General features: G+C 33.7%; 1 long non-coding RNA gene across 1 annotated transcript; it reads right to left on the bottom strand.

Moving 5' to 3' along the window:
• Positions 1-7,458: 7,458 nt before the first annotated feature.
• On the bottom strand, positions 7,459-23,582 carry LOC139076388 (uncharacterized). Its single transcript, XR_011527954.1, has 3 exons — positions 23,484-23,582; positions 21,625-21,733; positions 7,459-7,847 (listed from the first exon to the last, which is right to left on the bottom strand). It is a non-coding gene; the product is annotated as an uncharacterized lncRNA (long non-coding RNA).
• Between the last annotated feature and the right edge of the window lie 393 nt (positions 23,583-23,975).

The following is a 23,975-nucleotide window of genomic DNA, read 5'->3' on the forward strand; positions in this document are numbered from 1 at the left end:
TTTTTCCAAACTTTTTGCATTGCTTAGAACTACAGCAGCCAACATGTGATGCTAGATCACCAGACTTAAAAATGGCAGGAAGTACCTCCTAAGATCGGCTACATGACGGCATGATGAGGAAGTCAATGCATCAGTCTTGAAATGCCTGTGAAGATACTTTTTATTTTTGAGAATTAAATTTCTATATTGCCTAACCCACCGTTTGTAGGGAAAGCTATTATATATGACACAATGATGTTTCTGACAACTTCAATTAGTTGTGTGTGTATATGTGTGTGTATTTATATATTAGATAATAATCTAGATAGACTCTGTATAGAATGGATAATAAGGAAGCAAAGACTGATTCGGTTTAGAAGAAGTGACATGAATCAAGTAAAAGTGAGAATATAAAATTTATTCTATCATATCCCCTATGGAAAAATATTAGTATATTAGCTATACATAATGTTTTTAAGATTCATGTTTACCAGGTTTATTTGACAGGTATTTTCATTCTCTTGATCGCAGTGATGGTTTCATACATAAGTCAAAATGAATCAAATTGTAGACCGTAAACATGCTGCTTATTGTATAAAAAATTATACCTCAATAAAACTGTTAAAGTATATTGAATGAGAATTATGTTGCATATTATTTTCTGTTGTGTTCAAAGAAAGAAAATGGGAGTTCATTTTGTCTTTACCTTTTATGTCTTAACTAAGGATCATTTTATGTAAAATTGAAAGATCTGAGTTAATAACAATATTCAGAATGTTGTTAATAAAGGCAACTACCATTTGTTAAATGACTCGTGTGGCAAATCTATATTTATATTACCTCTAATCTGCCTATCACATGTGGAAGGAAAGGTATTATTACTTCTAATCCAGAGATGAGAGTAAAAAGTAGACTCAGGGAATATATGTAAGTTCTTGAAGCCACATAGCTAGTTAGGTGTATCAGCTATGCTTTCAATGTAGGTCCATCAAATTCAAAATGTGTGCCTTTTCCAATCTATTTTGATCCCAGCATTGCTACATTCCAAAAGCATTCATTTGAAAGCTGGGTACTAGTTTCATCACCCATAAATGTACATAATATCATGTATTCTGTCTATCAAATAGGATTATTGTGAAGACCAAATGATATATGAAGACGCACTTGTAAACACTATACTATGCTAGTTGTTATCATCATCCAAACTCTCCTTATTGAAGTCAGTGATATTTTTTGACTTTTCTTATATGCTACAAATACATACTCAGTTGCAGAGTATTTTATTTTGCTGAAATTAACCTCTTTCTATGGCGTTATTAAGTACTTATATTTGATCAGATCTTTGTAGAGGTTATAAAAAATAGAATAGATCATTTCTGGTTGCACATGCAGAATATCACAGGCATAGAAAGTACCTGAGGCCATCAATGTTCGTGATGTTGTAATTCAGGTTTAGAATTATTACTTGAGAATACTGTGGAAGTGCTCACCAGGAAAAGTAAGAAGAATAAAGTTATAGGGAGCTAAATATATTCCCTGTAAAACTTGATTTTAAACATATAATAAAATAGGATCGTTTAGGACACATGTTTGCTCTTATATTATGTACTTTAAGAATAGTGATGGTGCCTTGTATGGCAAAGTGTTCACCAAATTTTGTAGTTGTCCAAGATACAAGACTTGATTAAATTTTGAAGAATTAACTCATAATAACCCAAAAGTAATCATTTAGGCTCATAAGGAAAATTATTTACTGTCATAAAATTTATCGACAGAGAAAGGATAAGTTTTTCCTTATAGGACAAATCTATGAAGCCCTGTGTGGAAGATTGGTTGGTGAGCTTGGAATAAACACAAAGTGACATTAGAAATTTCGAGGAAGAATTCATTAAGACGGCGGTGAGACATTCTTTTATTAATTATTTTATTTACTTTACATGTTTTTATTTTGAGCCCATTCTGTGCTCAGAATTGTTCAGAGGGATACAAGAGTGGGAGAAAAACACGCACAGATCTGCTATTATGAAAAAGCTATGCCTTCCACAGAGACTTCCGCGCTACCTGCACTTCCTGGATCCTCCACGCGAGCTACTAGATAAAGAAAGCCAGATTCTTAATCTCTTCAACTCTCGCTCTCTAGTCTCCATATAGATTTGTTATTTACTCTGACTAGGCATTTCTTCAGGTATAGTAAATACCATTCTCAGGACTACAGTCTTCGATAGTGTGGGTAATTCTGCGTAGTCTAGTTCCAGCCTAAATTCTACGACTTTACATTATGTACAGTGTTTCATTGCTTAATGAACGAGGGAGATATTGTTCTGAGGAATGCAACATTTAGAGATTTCTTTGTTGTATTAACGTTATGGAGTGTATTTACACAAACCTAGATGGTATAGCCTACTACACACCTAGGCTATATGGTACTAATCTTATGAGACCACCATCGCATATGCAGTCTGCCTTGGCTGAAACATCGTTATATGGCATGTGACTATAATTCCGTCCATAGCTCACTAGGGCCTTGCTCATTTTCATTGCACTTATTCAAATTTGTAATCATCCTTTGATTATTGTGTTTACTTATTTATTTTCTATTTCAACAATTGAAGCATAAACATCTTTATTTCATTCTGCCCCTAATGTGGTGCCTGGCATTTAGTAGCTTTTCTATAAATGCTTTTTAAATGAATGAATGAAGACAGACAGAAATGAATACACAATATGTCATTTCTTTCTATTCTCCCTTATGACCTGGAAGGCAGTGTGTTTTTAAAATAACTTCTGTATTTAAAGCAATAACTGCAGCGTTTATCCTCTTATAGGCTAACTTGTGAAAAGTATTCTTCTTAATTTTCTAATTTCTAGTGGGCTTTTCACTGCTTTGCCACGTATTGTCTATGTACTTTTCTTTAGGCAGAAAAATATCATGAATACATGATATATATACATGCCCTTATGTATATGAAGAGTTTTATATCTCACAGTGGAGTTTAAATAAGATGAAGCAATATAAACTTCAATTTAATCTTTATTATTGGCCAGGGAATTCTCAACTCAAATATCATTTTCTTTATATTTCTTTCTTTCCTCTTTCACTCCACCTAGACATTGAGTTAAATATATTTTGTCATTTTAAGTTTATTTTTCTAGGAAGAAATAAATATGCAGTTTTCCCTTAGGGTTAGACAAAATATGAAATATATAAAATGGAAAATAATAAAATGAAGTTTTTTTTAAAAAACCTTCTATGTGGCTGGTCATCTGAAGAATAATTGTTAAAAAAGCTGCAAAGCATTTTAGTATTACTATTTACACATGTATTCTGGAAACTGTAAAGCAATTTAGGATGATTATAACACTGTAGAATTGTTAAGCTTTCACATTCTACACATTGTAATGTCTCAGACACTACTTTATGTGTAGGACTCACAACTTTATGACAGATCAGCCATGAATGATTACAATTTTTAAAATTATTTGCACATATGGTAGATTGTTTAGTTTTTCCAAATATAGTTCTTCAGTGAATATTCCACAAGTAACTAGATGAAGTTGTGTCACGAACTAAGCAACAACGCATTTTGGTTTCATAACTAAGTGTATTCAAATCGTGAGGAATCACTTAGATGAAGAATATCATGAAGTCAGGGCAGGGTTAGGTCATTTCCCAAATAGCTTTATAGTCCAACCTTTTATGATGTTGGTTAGTATTTGAAAAAAGATGATGATGGACCTATAATTATGATGAAATAGGCTTTGTTTATTTTCTATAATCTAAGAGCTTGGGAAGTGTAAAAGCTATATAAACTTTTGCATTGGGGCAGGTGCCATACAGAAGCCCTTCCAGCATCCATAGGCATTTCTGTCTTAGTTGAGGTAATATAAGTATGTTAATTCATGACATTCAACAATTTTTCTATCAAAAATAAAAAATATATACCTTATTTATTAAAAAGCTTGTGGTAATGTGGAATTTGAGTTTGTTTAATCCTAAAAAAACCCTAAAATAAGTAATTAATAGATGAATTTTACAAAGAGGATATTTCGAGACTCAACGAAGCGAGGAATGAGAGGTGAATCTAAGGCATCATTCAATTTGCCGAATAGAAAGCTATTTTATTGCTGGTGCAAGTTTGTGTGAATATATCGACTTTTTAACAGCCATTTCATACTCATATGTTGAATTAAATTTAATGAGTAATTCCCTCAATGTGGTAAGTAGAATAATAACTCCTCCAAAATGTCTATGTCCTAATCCCTGGAAACCATTAATACATGGACGAGCAAAGAAACTTTGCAGATGTGATTAATTAAGAAGCTTGAGATGGAGAGATTGTCCTGGATTGTCCAAATGGGCTCAGTTGTAATCACAAGGGGTCTTGAAAGATGGAAGAAAAAGGCCGAAGAGTCAGAGAAGAAAATATAAGGACAGAAGCAGAGGTCAGAGAGAGAGAGAAGGAGATTGAACAATGCTACACTGCTGGCTTTGAAGATGGAGAATGGGGCCATGAGCCAAAGAGTGGCAGACATCTTCTAGAAGCTAGAAAAGGTAGGGCAATGGATTCTCCCCAGAGCTTTGAGAATGAAACATACATAATGTCCCATTTTAGGCTTCTGACCTCCAGAACTGTAAGATATTAATTTGCGTTGTTTTAAGCACTTTAAGTTTGTGGTAATTTTTACAACAGCAATAGGAAACTAATATACTGGATCATTTACCTGGGACGATATCAAACAAAACATTTTTAAAGAGTATAAATTATACTCATGGACAAAACTATGTGTTTAATATGATGGCATTATTGGTCTTAAGATGGCATTTTCTTTTGAATCATTTATTTGAAACTAGTGAGGCTTTTTTTATTTAAATGAATAACATGGGTTCAAGGTTTTTCTGGCTTTTTCTCCCTTTGGCAGACTTATAAAGTTTTGCCTTTTTTTCTTTCTTTTCCCTTCCTGTCTAGAGCATGAATTCTGTGGCTAACTGCAGCAGCCATTTTGAGATATGAGAAAACCCTGAGGATGGGTGTCTCATTCTCTAAATAATAGAGTGGGAAGATGGAGGGAAGACGGGACAGCAATGCCACTGTGGAGTTACTGCATGGCTCTGGATCACCTGGGTCTAGAGACTTCTGTAAAATAAACAAGTAAGTAAAGTGCTATATTGTGAAATTCCTCTTTCTTTTTCTTAGTAGCCAGATTCATACCTATCACACTAATTATAAAATCTCTCACATATTTTTCTAATTAGATTCCTTGCTAAATTATTAGTGTGTACTTTACTCCATGTTTGCTTTTAATTTTTTTTGAATTGCTGTATCCTAAAAACCAGCTCCATGTCTGGCATAGGAATTCCACATTAGCACTGCTATTTGAGCAAGTGACTTAACTTCTCTCACTTTGTTTCCAGCAATGGAAATAGTAGTTTAACAAAACATAGTTGATAGATTGCTAAAACTACATAAAATATGTGTATGAGATTTGAAAACGAGTAAAAAAGTATCATATTAATAAGACATTAGGGGAAAAAATTCAATATATTGAGCAACTACTACCAGTAAGTACAAGGTGCTTCGGTCCCATCATCCAATTTAATTTTGTGTAACTTTCACAGCTCCGTGTTGTGGGTTTTGTTATTATCACTTACAAAATGAAGAAGTTAAATTCAGGAAGGATAAGTAACTTCTCCAATACCACACATGTGGTGTAGACCTGGAAGTGTATATTTGAACCAAACGCTGAATGCAAAGTTTATATATATTTCATGGTATCACATTGATTACAACTGGTACAAATCACTATATACTAATTCGTACATACTACATAGTATTTAATTCTCAATTTTAATTGAACTAAATGATCAGTTCGTATTTGCTTTTGGTGGTATTTACATTTAATATTTATCTTTGTATTATAAATTTTATCTTTGTATTTATAAATTTTATCTTTAAAATTTGAATGAATTTCTGATTGTTAGAAGATTATTTTTCACGTAAAATATTATTTCAGAGTCCTCGTTAAAGAATAATTTATTCCCTAAGTAATTGTCTTTTATTCATAAAGTCTATGGAAATCCATATGATTTTTTAAATACGTAGTGAAAGTTTAATGCGGATCCTAAAATATCACGATTTTGACTATTCTCTGCATGTAAACTCACTTGACGTAAGCAGAATTAGAATGAGAAATTCATTTCCTTCATTTGTCACATCAGGAGCCACTTTGGCTAATCCTATCGTCTGTGTAGCCAGACAACTGGCACCTCAAAAATTGCCTAGCTACTTCTGTTAAAGTCAGTGGAAGCTACACTGTGTATCTCTACTAACCATTTTGACAGTTTGCAAACAGGAGATAATGCATCATAAACAACCCAGCAGAAAATGTGTACTAAAAAAAGAGAACATAATAGAATTGCAATTTATTCTGTTCCCTTTACTTATCAGCTTTCTGCATGTGGTTGATTTAAAACTTTGTAAAAGAGTCAGAAGATTATTTATAGTTTTCTTTACTGGAAATGAACACGTTTTGAGCCCAGGCAGGTTAAAATATGAAATATGTTAAAATGATTTTGCTATTTGATCCAAGACTTTAAAAAGATGCACTGTAACAGAACATTCTGACTCAAGAAGATCACTATTTTCAGGGAGATAAAAGCTGACATTGATAACAAAATGTTTATATTAATGGTTTGTAATGTGTGTGTCTCATTGATGATTTTGATACATCTCTAGTTACGAAAAATATATGTTCAGTTTGTATATTTTGACTTATATTCAAGGTGAAATATACTCTTTTCAGAATGTAATTTTTTTTTTTTTGCCCAGCAAAAGGGAAACAATTAAGTTTGTGGTTATAATTAATATATGGATAACAGCCAATTTGGCAAATGAGCAATTTTGACTGCTTTATTTTAGTCTACATTGCATTCTTCAAGAGATAGAAAAATTCTATTTTTGTGTATATGTGGAAAACACAGATATTGTAAAAATCTCACATTGATAGCAATTGGATTCTGAAAGATTTAAATTCATTTGACCACACTCAATTGTCTATAATCTGCCTTTTCCTATATATGTTTCTAAACTGTCCAAACACAGGAATAGTCTTACCTCACATTCATTCTAAATAAACCTACCATTATCTTTAATCACTATTATTTACCTTCCTGTAAAGTGGATGGTAATAAAAATATCAAAGGGTATACTAAAGAGAAGAAATACACAGATTCTTTCACCATAAAATAATCAAGTATTAGGTAATTACACAAATTATTTGGTCCAAATTATTTCTTGTATAAAAAAGCTATTTTTACAAAAATATATCATTTTTCAGAAGGACAGATATGCAAAGGGTGTTATGCAGTTTATGTATGTGTACACATCCATTTAAAAACATCAGAATGAAAGCACCTAAGAAAACATGTTTTTCAACAGTGTCTTTAGAATAGAAACTAATTTTTCTAAATTAGGACCAGGATTAAAATGAACTTTATTCAAATATTTCATTTTCAATATCAGGTAAATAAAAAAACTAGAAACAAAGAATGTATCATGGCTACCCTATGTTACAAAACACGGAAATAATAATGAAAAAAGATAAACATTTTATGATATAACCGCAGTGCGCTGCTTCACAGTATATGTGTCTCATGATCCAGCTTTTATAACCCCACACAAGAGAAGGGGCAGTTCCTCTACTCAGTGTCCAAAGGAGAATTCTCAGTGCACATCAAGCACACCTCCAAACCAGAGATAAGAGACTCCCCAAATAACCCAAGAATGACGTCTTCAGTTTTTCCCTATTCCTTGACTTCTGTATAAACTGGAACTGCAGGAGATACCAGTTGTCCCACAACTAAGTGGATACTGTTGACAAACAAGTGAGCAATGTAAAAAAAAGACAAAGAAAGGAATGGGAGAACTTTATTCTGCAAATATTAGGACTTTTGATAAAGCCGTGGTCTGATATATACAGCCATATTAATGCTGGAAATAAAGTAATCAATGTAACAGTCTGTGCACATAGAAACGGACACACACATATACAGATATAGGACAGAAGTGGCACTCAGAAAAATGGAGAAAGGTTAGGCATTTAAACAAATGATCCTGGAAGTGCATTAAAAAATGGAAATGGATCCTTATGTCATTCCATAGCATAGATCCCTTGCATGTAAAACAATTATCTCATTGTAAAAGGGAAAACCATAGGATGTTAAAAAGATATTATATTGTCTTAATGAAACCGTGATAATGAAAGAGTTACTTAATACTAATCTTAAAGGAACAGATGATAGTATATTAAAATTAAGAATTCAACTAATCACAAGAGAATGAAAATGTGACAATGTGTAAAAAAAGCCAAAATGTAGGAGTGAAAAAAACCACACTGCGTAGGAAGTTATTTTCAACATGTAGTTTTCAACACATATAACAAATGACAAGCATCCAAAATGTAGAAAGAAGGACATATGAATCAATTAAAAAAATAAACTGAGGGCCTGCCCAGCGGCATAGTGGTTAAGTTCGTGCACTCTGCTTCAGTGGGCGGCCCAGGTCAGCAGGTTTGGATCCCAGGCACAGACCTAGCACCACTCATCAAGTCATACTGTTGGCAGCATCCCACATAAAATAGAGGAAGATTGGCACAGATGTTAGCCCAGGGCCAATCTTCCTTACAAACAAACAAACAAAAAATAAACTCTACAAAAATGAGCAAGTGACTTGAAAAGCAACTACAAAAAGAGTAAATCCAAATTGCAATGATTGTATTAAAAATAATTAATGGAATTTATATTCTAGGAAAAAATGACTATCAAAATGCAATCAGGGTAGACACATTCTAGAGTTTCAAAAATTAAAAATATCTACCAACACCAAAGTGAGCTTATAGACCAAAGACAACTGTAATATTCTGCTGTTAATTGATATAATTTCTTTGGATACAATGTAACATTACCTAGGTAAGCAAAGATCTCCAGAGCCCATGACTCACTCTTAGATAAATATCTTGAAGAAACTCAAGTATTTGTACAGTTAAGATACATGTTCCAAAATGCACATACCAATCTTTCCATTATGGTTCTCAACTCAAAAAAATATAAATTTTTACCCACATCAAAATGGATTAAAAAGAAAATGTTGCCTCTTCATGTAATGCGATACTATTTAGCAATGAAAAATGAACAAATGGCACCCACAGGCAACAACCATTAAAAATCACAAAATCACAAAATAATATTGAGGAAAAGGTGGAAGAAAAAAAATGAACACACTATAAAATTCAGACACACGCTAAGCTAAACTATGTTGTTTGTGGATGTGTCCATAGTTGGTAAAATTGTCATTGAGAACAAGTGATTATCATGAAAGACTGGAGAATGGTTGTTTCTATCTCACTATCTTTTTCCCCCTTCTCTAATTTGGCTTCTCTTTCAGTTTTTTCTTTTCCTAATCCTCTTTCCATCTTCGTTATAACTTCCCTAAATACAGCATCACACTTGCAATGAAGCATGCAGGTCATCGGCCCACTGCCACTTCCATTTTAGCAAAACAATTTTTCTAGATAGAAGTATTATTGAATGGGTTTGATATTGAGTAAGATCTCTTAATTTTGTGAGTCTGATTTGATTGACCGTTTTCCTCGTCAAATAAAACCTACTTTGATGCTTTCTGTTTACAAAATAAAGTGCGAAGTGTCTTCCAGATGAAAGTTACATACCATGGACCAAAGATAAATTTATTTGCTTGAGGAAAAAAATCCATCTGGAAAAATGTCTATGTATGGAACCACCAATCTAATGTGTTTACAACAGTTCACCATTGATTTCTAAGAAGTAACGATATTCAATATAGTCCAAACTGTAGAGTTCTTTGTAGGTGTGATAAGAATCACCTTTTGTGAATCTTTATAATCTTTTATGCTGTCACTAACTTTGGGATTATCCTAGTATTACATTATGATTTTGAATCTCATATTTTTGTAGGATGAATGGCTCTAGGCAATTTGTTTTCCTCTTTCCTTTGTAATACATCTTAGCCTATGGGTTAGGGAACTCATACTGGGAGTAGGCCAGTTATAGTTACAACTGAAGACCAAATATCTAAAGAATTAACTCTGGGATTGGTGCAGGGACCCACTGTGTATAATAAAGTCATTTTTTCCCCATATATCACCTGGCCTTCATAAACCACCTCCAAGAAGTAGATGACCATAATTCTTGCTCCTGTGAAATTAATAATATCTTGAAAATGGTGTCTAATAATCCCAAATATTCCTGGTCATTTCCCTTTCTCTAATGATATATTATTTTTGAGGAAGATTGGCCCTGAGCTAACCTCTGTGCCCATCTTTCTCTATTTTATATGTGGGATGCCTGCCACAGCAAGGCTTGATAAGTGGTGTGTAGGTCTGCGCCCAGGATCCTAACCTGCAAACCCTGGGCTGTGAAAGTGGAGCTTGTGAATTTAATCACTATGTCACTGGTCTGGCCTCCAAGGGGAAGTTTTTTTTTTTTTTTTTTTTTTTTTAAAGATTTTATTTTTTCCTTTTTATCCCCAAATCCCCCCGGTACATAGTTGTGTATTCTTCGTTGTGGGTTCTTCTAGTTGTGGCATGTGGGACGCTGCCTCAGCGTGGTCTGATGAGCAGTGCCATGTCCGCGCCCAGGATTCGAACTAACGAAACACTGGGCCGCCTGCAGCGGAGCGCGCAAACTTAACCACTCGGCCACGGGGCCAGCCCCAAGGGGAAGTTTTTTAAAGTACATTTTTCTCATATTATTTCAAGTACTTCCTTAAGATATTCATTACACTCTTAATTCAAAGGACTCTAAATCAGTGGACTGATGCAATTAGTTAACTGGAGAAGTTACGAATGATTAAGAATTTGTTTCTCACTTCACACATATGTTAAATGGTTCATATGTTATATCTGGATTATACAGTAAGCCCTGAAGATGTTCATGGTACTCTTCCCAGTGTGTCTCTACAGTTAAATTATATAATATATAGAAAAGAAAGAAAAAAGTACTTTACGTTTATGGGATCAATTTTTTAACTATAAATTTTTGTATGAATACTGTTTTGTTATATCTCACATCTCGTGTGAGATGCTTCTGTTTTTTTAAGATTGTTTTTTGGAGCAGTCTTAGATTTACATTAAAATTAAGAGTGAGGTACAGAAATTTCCCATTTACCCCCTTCCCCAACACAGGAATAGTCTTCCCCATTATCAACGTCACTCACTAGAATGGTACACTTTTCTTTCTTTCTTTCATTTTTTTTTGCCAAAGATGAACCTAGATTGACACATCATATTCACCCAAAGTACATAGTTTGTCTCAGGGTTCACTCTTGGTGTTGTACATTATATGGATTTGGACAAATGTATAGTGATATTTATCCATCACTTTAATGTCGTGCAGAATATTTTCACTGCTCTAAAAATCCTCTGTGCTTTGCCTAGTCATCCCCCCACCCCCCTGCAACCACAGATCTTTCTATTGTTTTCATGCTTTCCCTCTTCCAGAATGTCATATAGTTGGAATCATACAGTATGTAGTCTTCTCAGATTGGCTTCTTTCATTTAGTAATATACATTTAGGATTCCACTATGTCTTTTCATGGCTTGAAAGCTCATTTCCTTTTAGTATTGAATAATATTCCATTGTCTGAATGAACTACAGTTTATTTATCCGTTCACCTACTGAATAAATTTGGTGGTGACAGTGTTCCAGATTTTGGCCATTCTAATAGGTATGTAGTGGTATCTCGTTGTTTTACTATGCATTTCCCTGATGATGTGAGGTGGGGCGTCTTTCCATATATTTATTTTCCATCTGTATATCTTCTTTGGCAAGATGTTTATCTCACAGGTTTTATATTAAGTTCTCATATTGTTGTTTATTCCTAAATAGTTTGAAATTGTAGTTTGTTTCTGCTGTTACAAAAAGTTAATTTTAATATATATATATAAATTTTAAAAATTGGTTCCTGAGCCAACAACTGTTGCCAATCTTCTTTTTTTTTATTTTTCTCCCCAAAGCCCCCCAGTGCATAGTTGTGTATTCTAGTTGTGAGTGCCTCTGGTTGTGCTATGTGGGACACCGCCTCAGCGTGGCCTAATTAGCGGTGCCATGTCCGAGCCCATGATCTGAACCAGCAAAACCCTGGGCGGCTGAAGTGGAGCAAGTGAACTTAACCACTCAGCCGTGGGGCCAGCCCCTAATTTAAATATTTTAACCTCAAATTTTTTGGTTAACTTCATTTCATTTTAGCAATGAGCCGTTGTAGAACATATTTATTTGCTCTTTGGAGTTATGATTCTTTGTTTCAGTGGTTAGCCTTTACTAAAAAGAAAAAAATTAACAGCACATGTAATTGACATATAATGTTGGATAGGTTTAAGTTGTCCAATGTGATGATTTGATACATGTATGTATTGAAAAATGGTTACCACAACAAGGTTAGTTAACACATCCTTCACCTCATATAATTACCATTCTGTTGCTGTTGTTATGTTGAGATGGAGGCATAAAATCTGCACATATTTATGTCTATCTATATGCAAGGATGGATAGATGTATGTTCATTCCTTTTTTGAAAAATTCTCAATATTTTAGTGTTTCTATTCTTCAAATTTGTGGATTTTTGCTCCAACTTGAATGATTTTTTGATTGAGAATAAGATTTTAGGTTCATAATAGTTGCTTATTGGAGCTTTGTAAATATTTTTATGAAAAAAATGTCATACTTTTCAAATATGTTTTACGTCACATCGGATGGAAATTTTAATATGTTTTATTTCCTTTGGAATTTACTACTTTTGTTTTCTTATTGTTTTGTTTTATCTCTGGGAATTTTTTCACAGTGTTCTGAAATTTTATTACAATATATTGAGTTTTTATAATTTTTTGGGTTTGCACTACTCTGCCATTTTAATCCGAATACAGTGTCTTTCTTCTTCTCTGGGAAAATACTTTTTATTACATCACTGAGTAATTCCTCTTTTCTAAACTTTCTTCTTTCTCATGGTGGAAATTCAATTAAACACCTTCTGGGACTTCTGTACTACATGCCTGTTATCACTTAACTTGTCACTCATACTTTCCCTCACTTTGTTGCTTTATGCCACATTCTATCAAAAATATGATAACCCTCCACAATTCCAGCAAGTAATTTACTTTTCACATTTTACTTATAGGGCCAGTTTTAAGGCTATACATGTTCATTTTGTGATTTAACTTTTTAACTTAAAAAAACAATATTCACATATTAATTTTATGAAATTTCTAGTTACTTCTTTAAGTTAGTTTATTGTCTACTTCACTATCTCGGCATGTTCACTGCATCCTTATTAAATTCTTATTTTGTTTGCCTTTTTTGCTATCCCTTTGGATTTTATTCCTCTGCTGACTTTAATGTCTTTTCATTCATGATACTGGTTCATTTAACGTTGATGCTTAAATTTCTGCTCATCTTCATATTTGATATTTCTTATTTGCCTGCCAAGGAGTATGGGTTATGCTTAGGTTACTCCTGCCTCCAGAGGGTATTTGTGTAGAGAGATGTGACAAAAGCAGACCCTTGATGCTAGCCAGATGTGCTTGTTCCTTGAATTATGAGTATCATGGCTTGTCCTCAATTTGGGGGATTAACAGTATGACAAGCACTTTCTTACCTCTGCAACTAGTTAATGGTTTTGGTTTGGGAGCAAATATCCCCACTGTTCAAACAGGGTAGGAGAGAAGATAAAGATGTCATGCTTTTCCAAATAACTTTACTCAATTAATCCCCTGTATGGTTGCTCCTGGGTAACATTATATTTCTTGCCTCTATCAAAACTTTATATGGAGCTATCATGGCACCAAGGTCACACTTCTCAGAATGAGTCTTCCTTAGGTTATCTGCTGAGCTTAAATTTATAAACTTGTTTTCCTGTAGATGTGATACTGTCAGGTTCCTATATTTCCTAGGGAATCTTCATAACTTGATGTATGTTGATTTTATCCTCCTGAAGAATTAACTCTTTTGGGGGAATATATATATACTCCCAAAGGGCCCAAAATGGAGTCACTTGTGCTAAGCCCTACACCACCAAATTGAGACTTAACTATTACTGTTTCAGCTATCTCAGAAATGAAATTTTAAACTAATCAATCCATAATCACCTGATCAGCAGTGGTTAGGTGATCTGCCTGATCAATGCTTGCCATCTCCTAATGGAAAGTAGCTTTGCAATAACCAGCCTGCTTTTTTTACCAAGTTTAAGTTCCTTGTTTCTGCTCCCTTCTATCCATACAAGTCTTTCATTTCTTACAGCTCCTTGGAGCTCCTTTCTATCTGCTAGAGTGGATACTGTCTGATTAGAATAGATTTTTCTTAAATAAACTCTCAAAATTTTTAATATGCCTCAGTTTAACTTTTAACTGTATATATATACTGTATTGAAGAATTAATTCACCTTGGCCTTCAGCTTCTGGAAGATGACCTCAAATCCCTTGAAATATAACCGAATGAAGTATTATTGCTTGCTTGAGGTCTTTGGCTCACCCTGGATAGTATAACAATGCAATTTAGAATGAATGTTGGCCACTCTATATAGTTTTAGGATGGGGGCCGGCCACACAATGTGATTTAGGGTGAGGGCTTTGGGTCACAGAATATCAGTCAACTCCTTGAAGGGCTAGAAAATGAAATCAGCCATATGGGAAATCAATCACGCCTACATCATGGAGCTGCACTAAAAACTCTGAATACTGGGCTCTGGGTGAACGTCTTTGGTTGGCAGTGCTCCATGCATATTGTCACACAGCAATGCAGGATCACTGGTTTCAAAAGATAGATGTGCGTGTTGTGAAAAGTACTATACTTCTTTTATATATTTTGAAAGAAAACCTAACATAACTTTCTGAGAGAGTGAATATGAGACATGAGAGAAGGGTTAGTTTACCCACATTATAAATGACTTTAGATTTTATTATATTTTAATAATTTCCTATTGAAGAGGTTGCACTATTTCAATATTTGAAAAGACATTTCTTCTATATTTAGTGATGATGAGGTTTTATTCTATGTCCATTGTTCATTGGTATATTTTCATTTGATAATTTCTTTTGAAATACCAGGGTTTCATGACACAAACTCTGTTGAACTTCTTTCGAGCTTTTCTTGAGTAAGCACCTAGCTATAATAAGAGATCACTGAGCTACAAATATTTTATTCAATATCATGTTGTTTTGCTTGTATCCCTGGCTCTTATATGCATGGAGAGAAATAATTTTTGAATTTTGTAACAATTGGGTGAATTTCCCTATTACAGATAGTAAGGTTTATAATGATAGTGGTAATGATAAAAAATACCATGGGGCAAGAGTGGAAGTTGAAAGAGGGATTGAGATATAAACTTCTTTCAGCTTGTTTGGGTAAGTTCATGGTGACAAAGGCAGGACAAATTCTCCATTATCAAGTTTAGGGAAAGTTTGGACCAAGATTTCTTGTTGTCTTTTTAATCTTATGGATTTTTAAAACAAGGCTTTAAAACCAGAGCTTGTGATTATCATAGAGACACTGATAGTTTGAGTAAGTTAGTTGATTGTGGCTGACCTTTGACAGCACAATCCAGGATGATTTATAAATATGCAGATCCTGAAACCTCCCAAGATTCCTTGATAGCTCCATGTAATCTGCATTTTAACAAGCTCCCCAGGTGATGCTTTTACTCTCAAAAGTTTGAGTATCACTGAAAAGAACATTCTCTGACATATTTGCAAACTTAATTATGTTAGAGATTATGAGAATATGGCAAACAATCTTTTATTTCTCTGAGAAATGCTGTCAACATGAACCCTGATATTCATTGGGAGGGAAAGTTAAAAATAAAAATATCAGTAAAGCGCATATATATCATAGGTTAGTAACTCTCCATTAATATGAAACAAATATGCCAGATGGTAAATGCCCTAGTTACAAAACTCAGGGAATTGACTGATCCCCAAGCAGAGATCCCTAGAAAGTAATTTGTGTCACTCAAGGCATCAAAACATACTGATAAATTGTGCTAAGTGTTCATGAAAATGAGTGGATTCAAACTGTGAAACTTGAACATGTGGTATTATAGAGCAGAGAGCATTTAGTTGATTAAATAAAGTTCCCTCACAAATATCTTGTAGGAGAGAGCCAAAATAAAAGTAGTGGTATAATGACTTTCTTAATTGCTGTAAGATTAATAAATATTTAAACTTAACTTTTGCATATGTATCATATTAATATATATAATATATAAATTACTTTTTCAGTTGCCATAAATGACTACAGTGGGTGGGGAAATATTATATGCCTAAAATCTTGTACCTTTAGATTTTCCTGGCAGTACTATAACTTTTCTTAGAAAGTGCATTAGGTCTTCAGGTGACTCGGACATCACTATTTTAAAGCATTTTAATTTTGAATGGTGACTGTGCATTGCTTTTTCAAAGGTTAATTACAAATTGTGATCATGTATTTTTTTAAAGATATGTAATAATCTTACCATATGTGATATTAAACCAGAACTATTTATTGAGCATCTTCCTAAAAATTTAACATACATGTTCTCATGTTTTGAACCAACTAAGTTATTTTTCAAAGAGCTTTTATACTAAGGCTGAGAAGGCTTAAATAATTCAAACCCAAGTTTTTCTGAGTGAAAAACAATACCTTCTTTGACACTAAAATATCAATGTATATATTGCTGATAAAATTCCTTTTTTATTCAATTTGTACAATACATACTTTATGTATTTATTCTGTTCTGATTTTAAGCTTAATATATTTTTTTGGTAAAAATTTGGTAAACACAGAGCCATCCACATGCTACTGTCCAGCGATAATCAATTATAAGTCTTGGGGTTTGTATATGTGTTTGTAGTATACAGAATATTTTTTCTATTAGTCTACCTATGTTTCTATCTATCTGTCTAAATCTATCTGTCTGTCTATCTTTCTATCTATCATCTACCTATTATCTATTTACGTATCATCGTCTCTATATAGTGTTTTGTTCTTTTTTTAGTTTGCTTGCTTTGTGTTTGTTCTTAAGCATCCTTCTTTCTTTTGGGAAGAACCCCAAAAGAAACTGCACATTCTTTGAGGACATGAACATTCTTTATTCTAGGGACGTGGTTCACAGGAGAGTACCAAGTTCTAACCTAACTCCACTCCTCTAATAATGGTTGAATAGTTCAGGGGAAGGCAACTGATTCATTATGATCCTCTCCTAGAATGTTTCCAGATGGAATTCAAAAGGAATGTTCATTAAACTATTGTATTAGAACTTGTGAAAAATAAGACTTAAGAGCTGTCAATGAATATTTGTCCTACTATGCGGAGAAAGGCTGTATGTAAGAGAAGAAGAAAGAAGTCAGATACATAAAGTAGACTTTGACTAATACTAAAATATACACTATTTAAAAATTTTGCATTTTGCTCTGAATTTAATGTTGTATAATCAACATTTAGAGGTCATAAATAATTCAAGTGTTTTGATATTATGGGAAAAATAAGGTTAATGCATAAAGAAATCAATACTTATTAGTTAATGTTAACAGAATAAATTCTTGAAATTTGACCAGAGGATTAGCAACTGACGGAGTCTCCCTAGACATGTTAGACATCTCATTGTGACAGAGAGGTAGAAAGTCGGAAAGAAGGCAGCCTTTCTTTCCACACCATTCTTGTCGACAGCAGACATTTCCCTACACCACGTATCAGAAGTGACAGAAAAGTGGAGCACACATTTTCCCAGAGAGGCTCGTTACTCTTCACCTTAAAACCTTTAAAATGTTTTTTTTTTTGATCAGACTCAACTCAGTGGAGTATAACATGGAAAAGTTTTAGTTTTCTACAACCTGTGCTTTCATTTTCCTTTTGTAAAAGTTCCCTTTCCTCATTTAATGATATCCTAGTGAATTATATAACTTTTGGGACTCTTTTAGCTCAGTTAATTTTTAATTTTGTTTTTATTAATTTTTGCTCGTTTTATTAATACAACTCAGTTTCTGAAGAGAAATACTGGTAGTGCTTTATTAGGCATTCCTGCAGATATATTATATATATAAACACACCTTTATTTTATTTTACCTGTCATTTTACTCAAATACACTATAGAATAGAGCATTTCATATTTATTTTAATAAGCGAGTAGGATAATTTTTTAGAAGTGAAATTTTTGGATTTCATATTTTTATTTTGACAGATATTACAAAATTACACTTCATGGAGATTGCAGACGTTTATAGAACAATCAGAAATGACTGAGCTCTATGGTTTCCTCATAAATTTTTTGTGTTCTTCAACTTCTGGATCTTTGCTACTACGATAGGTAAAAATTCTTGTGTCTGTATGATTTTTATTTTATTTCTCTTATCAGGAAATGTTTTCATTTCCTATGTTTAAGGATCATTAGCATTTCATTTTCTGAAATTATCCATTCATATTCCTTAATTTTTATTTGGTATTGGTCTTCTTTTCAATTGCCTATAGGAACACACTTTAAGAAAATTAGCACTGTTTCTTGATATTAATTTCAAATATTATTTTTATTTGGATTTTGCTTATTTTTTCTATGAAGAAAATTTTAATGTACATTTTGATTTATCAATATTTTATTGTATTTTCAGAGGTCTTGTGTTCTACTTAAAAAGGCCTTTTCCACTCTGAAGTTGTAAAAGAATTAGCTCATGGTTTCTTTTAGTATGTGTATGATTTGCTTTTTTAAAAATTAAATATGTAGTTTATTTGGAATTAATCTTTTTGTGAGTTAGGAGGTGATTTTTTTTTTTTATTTTCTAGATTGCTGTTTCCTTAAAAGTTCAAAATTTCCCCATCGACTTGAAATATTAACATTTATGTACATCAATATCATGTTTGTTTATTTCTAGGCTTTCAATTATTGTCCGTTATATCTATTCATGTGCCAGCTCCACACTGCTTACGCAGTGATGGTTTACAGTATATTTTAATGTAATATGACGTAGGCTAAATCAATGATATTATGTTTTCAGAAATTCTTTCTTTATACTTATTTATTTATTTTAATTATTATTATTTTTTAAGACATGCTTTTTTTTTGTATTTGATGAGGAAGATTGGCCCTGAGCTAACATCTGTTGCCAATCTTCCTCCTTTTCTTTTCCTGCCCAAAGCCCCAGTACATAGTTGTATATTCTAGTTGTACGTCCTTCCAGTTCTTCTATGTGGGATGCCACCATAGTATGGCTTAATGCGTAGTGTGTAGTTTGGCGCCCAGAATCCAAACCTGCAAACCCTGGACTGCCAAAACAGAGCATGCAAACTTAACCACTATGCCACTGGGCTGGCCCCAGTGTACATTTTTATATTTCTATATGAATTATAGATTTACCTTTTTAGTTCCAAAGCATCTTATTTACATTTTTGTTTAGATCACATTAAAATTATAGGTTAGCTTAGGGAGAGCTGATGTATTTGTAAATTTGTATCTTTCTACTGAAGGACATTTTGCTTTTCCATTTGTGCAAATTTTTCTTGGAATCTTTCAAGAATATTTCACAATTATTTTAGTATAATTTTTTTTGTATACTACAAACACTCTTACCACCAGGACTTAATATTTTTATTCATATTTAAAAATTTTTCCACTATGTCTCCTAAAACTTATTTATTTAAACATATGAACTCAATTTCCGCATGTTAATTGCACATCCTGCCATCTTAACAAAGTTTTAATCTTTTGATGTTTTCCTGGTAAAAAAGATATCATATTTAATATGTGATCCTCTTATCTTTTCCTTCACAGTTCCTTATACATTCTTTCATGTTTTCTATATCTATACTTTTCTTTCTATCCTTAACATCTTTAACTTGCATTTTATTTTGCCCACTTCTTTCATTTTTTATTCATCAGACCTCCAGTACTGCCATTTCCCCTTGCACTCCCTGGCTTTGCACATTATAGATAAAAGACTGTTGCTTATAAATTTTCATAGCATATTCCCAATGCACATAAATATACACAAATTCTTGAAATTTGTTTCTTTTCTCCAGAAATCTGGAGATTTTCTCCAAAATCTACGGAAAACCTGGTGGCTTTATAAAAACATTGTTCAGAATAGTTGTTTTGGCCTTCTGAAATCTGAATGTTATGTAATATAGCTTACTCTGTGTGTTAGTTTTGGATCACTGCAGTAACAACTTACAATAAACATAAGGACTTAAAACAACACAAAATTACTTCCTTATAGTTGTATGTCACAAATCCTACCTGGATCTCACTGGTCTAAAATCAATGTGGTAAGGAGGCTGCATTCGTTTATGAGAGTTTAAGAGGAAACTCCATTTTGTGCCTTTTCCAGCTCCCAGGAAAAGCTTCTTTCTCTGGTCCTTGCACCTAGTTCCCTCCATTTTAGAATCAGAGGTGGGTGTCGAATCCTTCTCGTGCTAATCTCTCTCTCTTTCACTCTCTTTAACTCAACTGGGATAAGTTCTCTATTTTTAGAGATTCATATGATTAGATGGAGCTCAAATGGGTAATCCACCATCAGGTCCCCATTTTAAGGTTCTTAACCTTAATGACATTTGTAAAATACTTTTGGGCATGCAACTAACATATTCATAGGATCCAGGGGTTAGAGTCTAGAAGTCTTTGGTGGTGTAGGGGGATCAGGAGGTTGAGAGTCATTATTCTGCCCTACACACTCCATTTTAAGTAACATAAACTTGCATACCAAAATATTTCATGGGATTTTTAAAATAAACTTTCATATTTAGGTAAATTTATTGCACTGAATAATTACACAGAAATATTAAGATTACAGTTTAACAAATTATCACACAAAGTCCACACACCTAGATAATCCCCACAGATTACCAACATTCCATAGGATCTCTTGTGCTTCCTCCCAGTTACTGTCACCCTTCTCTTTCTCAGAAGTAAACAGTACTCTGACTTCTATCACCATTGATTTCAATCGACTGTGTTTGAACTTCAGATAAATAGAAAAATGTAGTATATATTTGTTAGTGTTTGGCAAGTATTGATCAACATTGTGTTTGGGACACTTATTCATGTTGTTGTATGTAGTTACAATTCGTTCCTTTTCACTGCCATACATTCCATTATGTAATTTTATCACAAATGATTACATCATCCTACTTTTGATGGATATTTAGATTGTTTCCAGATTTGAGCTATGATGAAAAATGCCCCTGTGAACATTCTGGTCAAGTCTTATTGTGTGTATAAGTGTGCATTGTTTTTGGTTTCTACCTAGAAATGGAATTTCTGGATGTATGATAACAGGTATATTCAGTTAGTTCTGCCGTTAGAGCCAAACAAGAGAGGCTTCTGCTCTGATGCTCATGCTTTAGTGAGCCCCCTATGTCAAACATACAAAGTAATAATTTTTCCAAAGCAACGTAGACCCCTTTGTTACTGCAAATCCAGAGCTCAGTTTTGTGGTTCAATAATTTACATGCTGACCCTTAACATTTTCAGGACCAGGGCAAGAGTACAAATTGAGGCTCATACATGATATCTCTAAATAACTAGATTAATAAATAAAGCTAACAAACCATTAAATAAAACATAATTTCACGATGTCATAGAAGACTAGGTTTGAACTCACAATTTTTAGATACCTCCAAATTCCTCACTGAAGCGTGGATCCTCGGAGGGAGCTGCTCACGTGGCCTTCTGACTCATCCCATCTTTTCACCCCCAATGACTTCCACAACCTTAAGCGGGCACATAAGGATAGCTCAGCCCACACATCCAACCTCTGTCTATTCCTCCTCACAAAGAAGCACCTCTGTGTGATCCCTCCAATGACTAGTTCTTAACTGGGGATAGTTTTGCCACCCTCAAGGGACATTTGATGATGTCTGGAGACATTTTGGTGGTCACAACTTGGGGGAGTGGTGCTGTTGGTGTCTAGCAGAGGAAGTCATGGATCCTGCTAAATATATGATACACAGGCAAGTCCCCCATAATAATGAATTATCTGGCCCAAATGTCATCGGCACTGCAGTTTAGAAACCCTCAGATTTAAAGTCTCAAGTATAGGAGTTCAAACACAGGTGGCATGATCCAACTTTTGTGCAAGAACCAAGGGAAGAGTACCAAAAAGACCCTGGAATTGGGTTTAAGAAATTTAGACAGGGAATTCGGGTTCTCAATTATGTAGCGTGTGTTCTTGCCGGAAGAAGGGTGCATATAGAATCTTGGTAAGCATTTCCCTTTGCCTCCAGATTCCTGACTTTAGGGTGCAACATAGCTGTCAAGGCTGGGTCAGTGTCCTCTACAACTTTGCACCTAGGGAAGAGAAGCCTATCGTTAAAATCCAAGGGCAGTACTAATGATTTAAGACCCTAAATGTACCTATCTTCTTTTTTCTTTATGAAGATATGATTTCTTTGTTTTCTAGCTCTCATTGTTTTAATTAGAAAGGGAGTCTTGCTCCTTTGAATGTAATGTGTATGTATGTTTGCTTTCTCATTTTAATTTTTTGCTTTGTGTTTTAGTAGTTTTGTTACTATGTGTTTAGACATGGTTTTCTTTGTACTTTTCCTTCTTCATAGTCCTAGTGCTTTTTGAAATTATGATTTTTTTTATCTCTGGACAATTTTGAAATAATTAATAGCATTAAGTCTTCAAATATTGCTTCTATCTCATTACCTCTCTCCTTTCCTTCTGGACTCTATGTGTGTGTGTGTATTTCAAAATGTTCTGTATCTCTCTTATAATTCTCTTTATTTTAATCTTGTGACCTATCTCCCAATTAACTTAGTCTCTCTTTTGGTGCATATCATCTGCCACCAATTAAACCACCAATTGAATTTTACATTTTATTCCTGTCTCTTTCAATTTTAGAATTTATATTTGCCTCCACTATATAGTTTTCCCTTTTCACCTTGAAATTCTATGTTGACTTTTAAACCCTAGAGTAAATTAATTATGTCTAATACAAAGCTGTCTGATAATAGCATTGTCTGTATCTTCTGTGAGCATGTGTCTCTTATCTGTTTTCTCTCATTAAAATCAGTCATTTGGTCTTTTTTCCTGGTGCACTGGGTAATTTTTTACTACTTATAAGGCATTATGTGTAAAGAGGCATAGAGAGGTGATATGCAATTTTGAATGATGTTAACTTCTTCCAGGGGGGAAGTTGCTTTTACTTTGCAGTCAAGTAGCGTGGGTGAACAATCACCTTAATTCTATTACGGATTTACCTTTTTGGATGCTAGTGTTCTGTCTTTGTTAGGGCTGGTCTCATTATGTTCTCTACCCACTACTATGGTGTGGACCTCTGTGGTTCTTAAATGACAAGATGTGGAGGTGACCAAGGCCTCTCCTTATGGATGCCCTCTGAATTTGAAGTTTTGTTCTTCTCTCTCTGTACAATGGCTGCAGAACCTCTCAAATTCACAGCCATAATTTATGTTCCATAAACTTCTCAAAGACAGAAGTGCAAAGTTTGATGCTCACCTTTCTGTGACTCCCTTCTCTTCTGGATCTTGGTTCCTCAAGTTCTCACTTCCTTCATAGTACTCTGATGTTTGTTTGGTTCTGCTTTTTCAGTGGGTGAGTTGTTCTATAACAAGCTGTTCCACCAACACTGGAGGCATGTATCCTCAGGGGATTTTGAACAAACATCAACTTCCTCTTCACTCAAACTTGGCTGTAATGTTTAACCAGAGTGAGAGAGATGGTATTCTCTGTTTTGATCTACTCTAATGATCTTATTTCAGTTTTTGTTGATTCTCTTTCTTAAAAGAAGTATAATATTTTGATTAACGCAGCAGGCTCTGTGATAAACCACCTTGGTTGATAGCTCAGCTCCTGCATTCACTCATATGTAACTATGAAAGATGGCTTAATTTCTGTCTTATTTTCTTTATTAAAGGAAGTAATACTAATCTTAATACTAAAGTTCATTTTGAAGAAGAAATAGCTACTTGTGTAAAGCTCTTGAAAGAG

Source organism: Equus przewalskii, chromosome 16, assembly GCF_037783145.1.
Source record: "Equus przewalskii isolate Varuska chromosome 16, EquPr2, whole genome shotgun sequence".
Taxonomy (NCBI): Eukaryota; Metazoa; Chordata; class Mammalia; order Perissodactyla; family Equidae; genus Equus; species Equus przewalskii.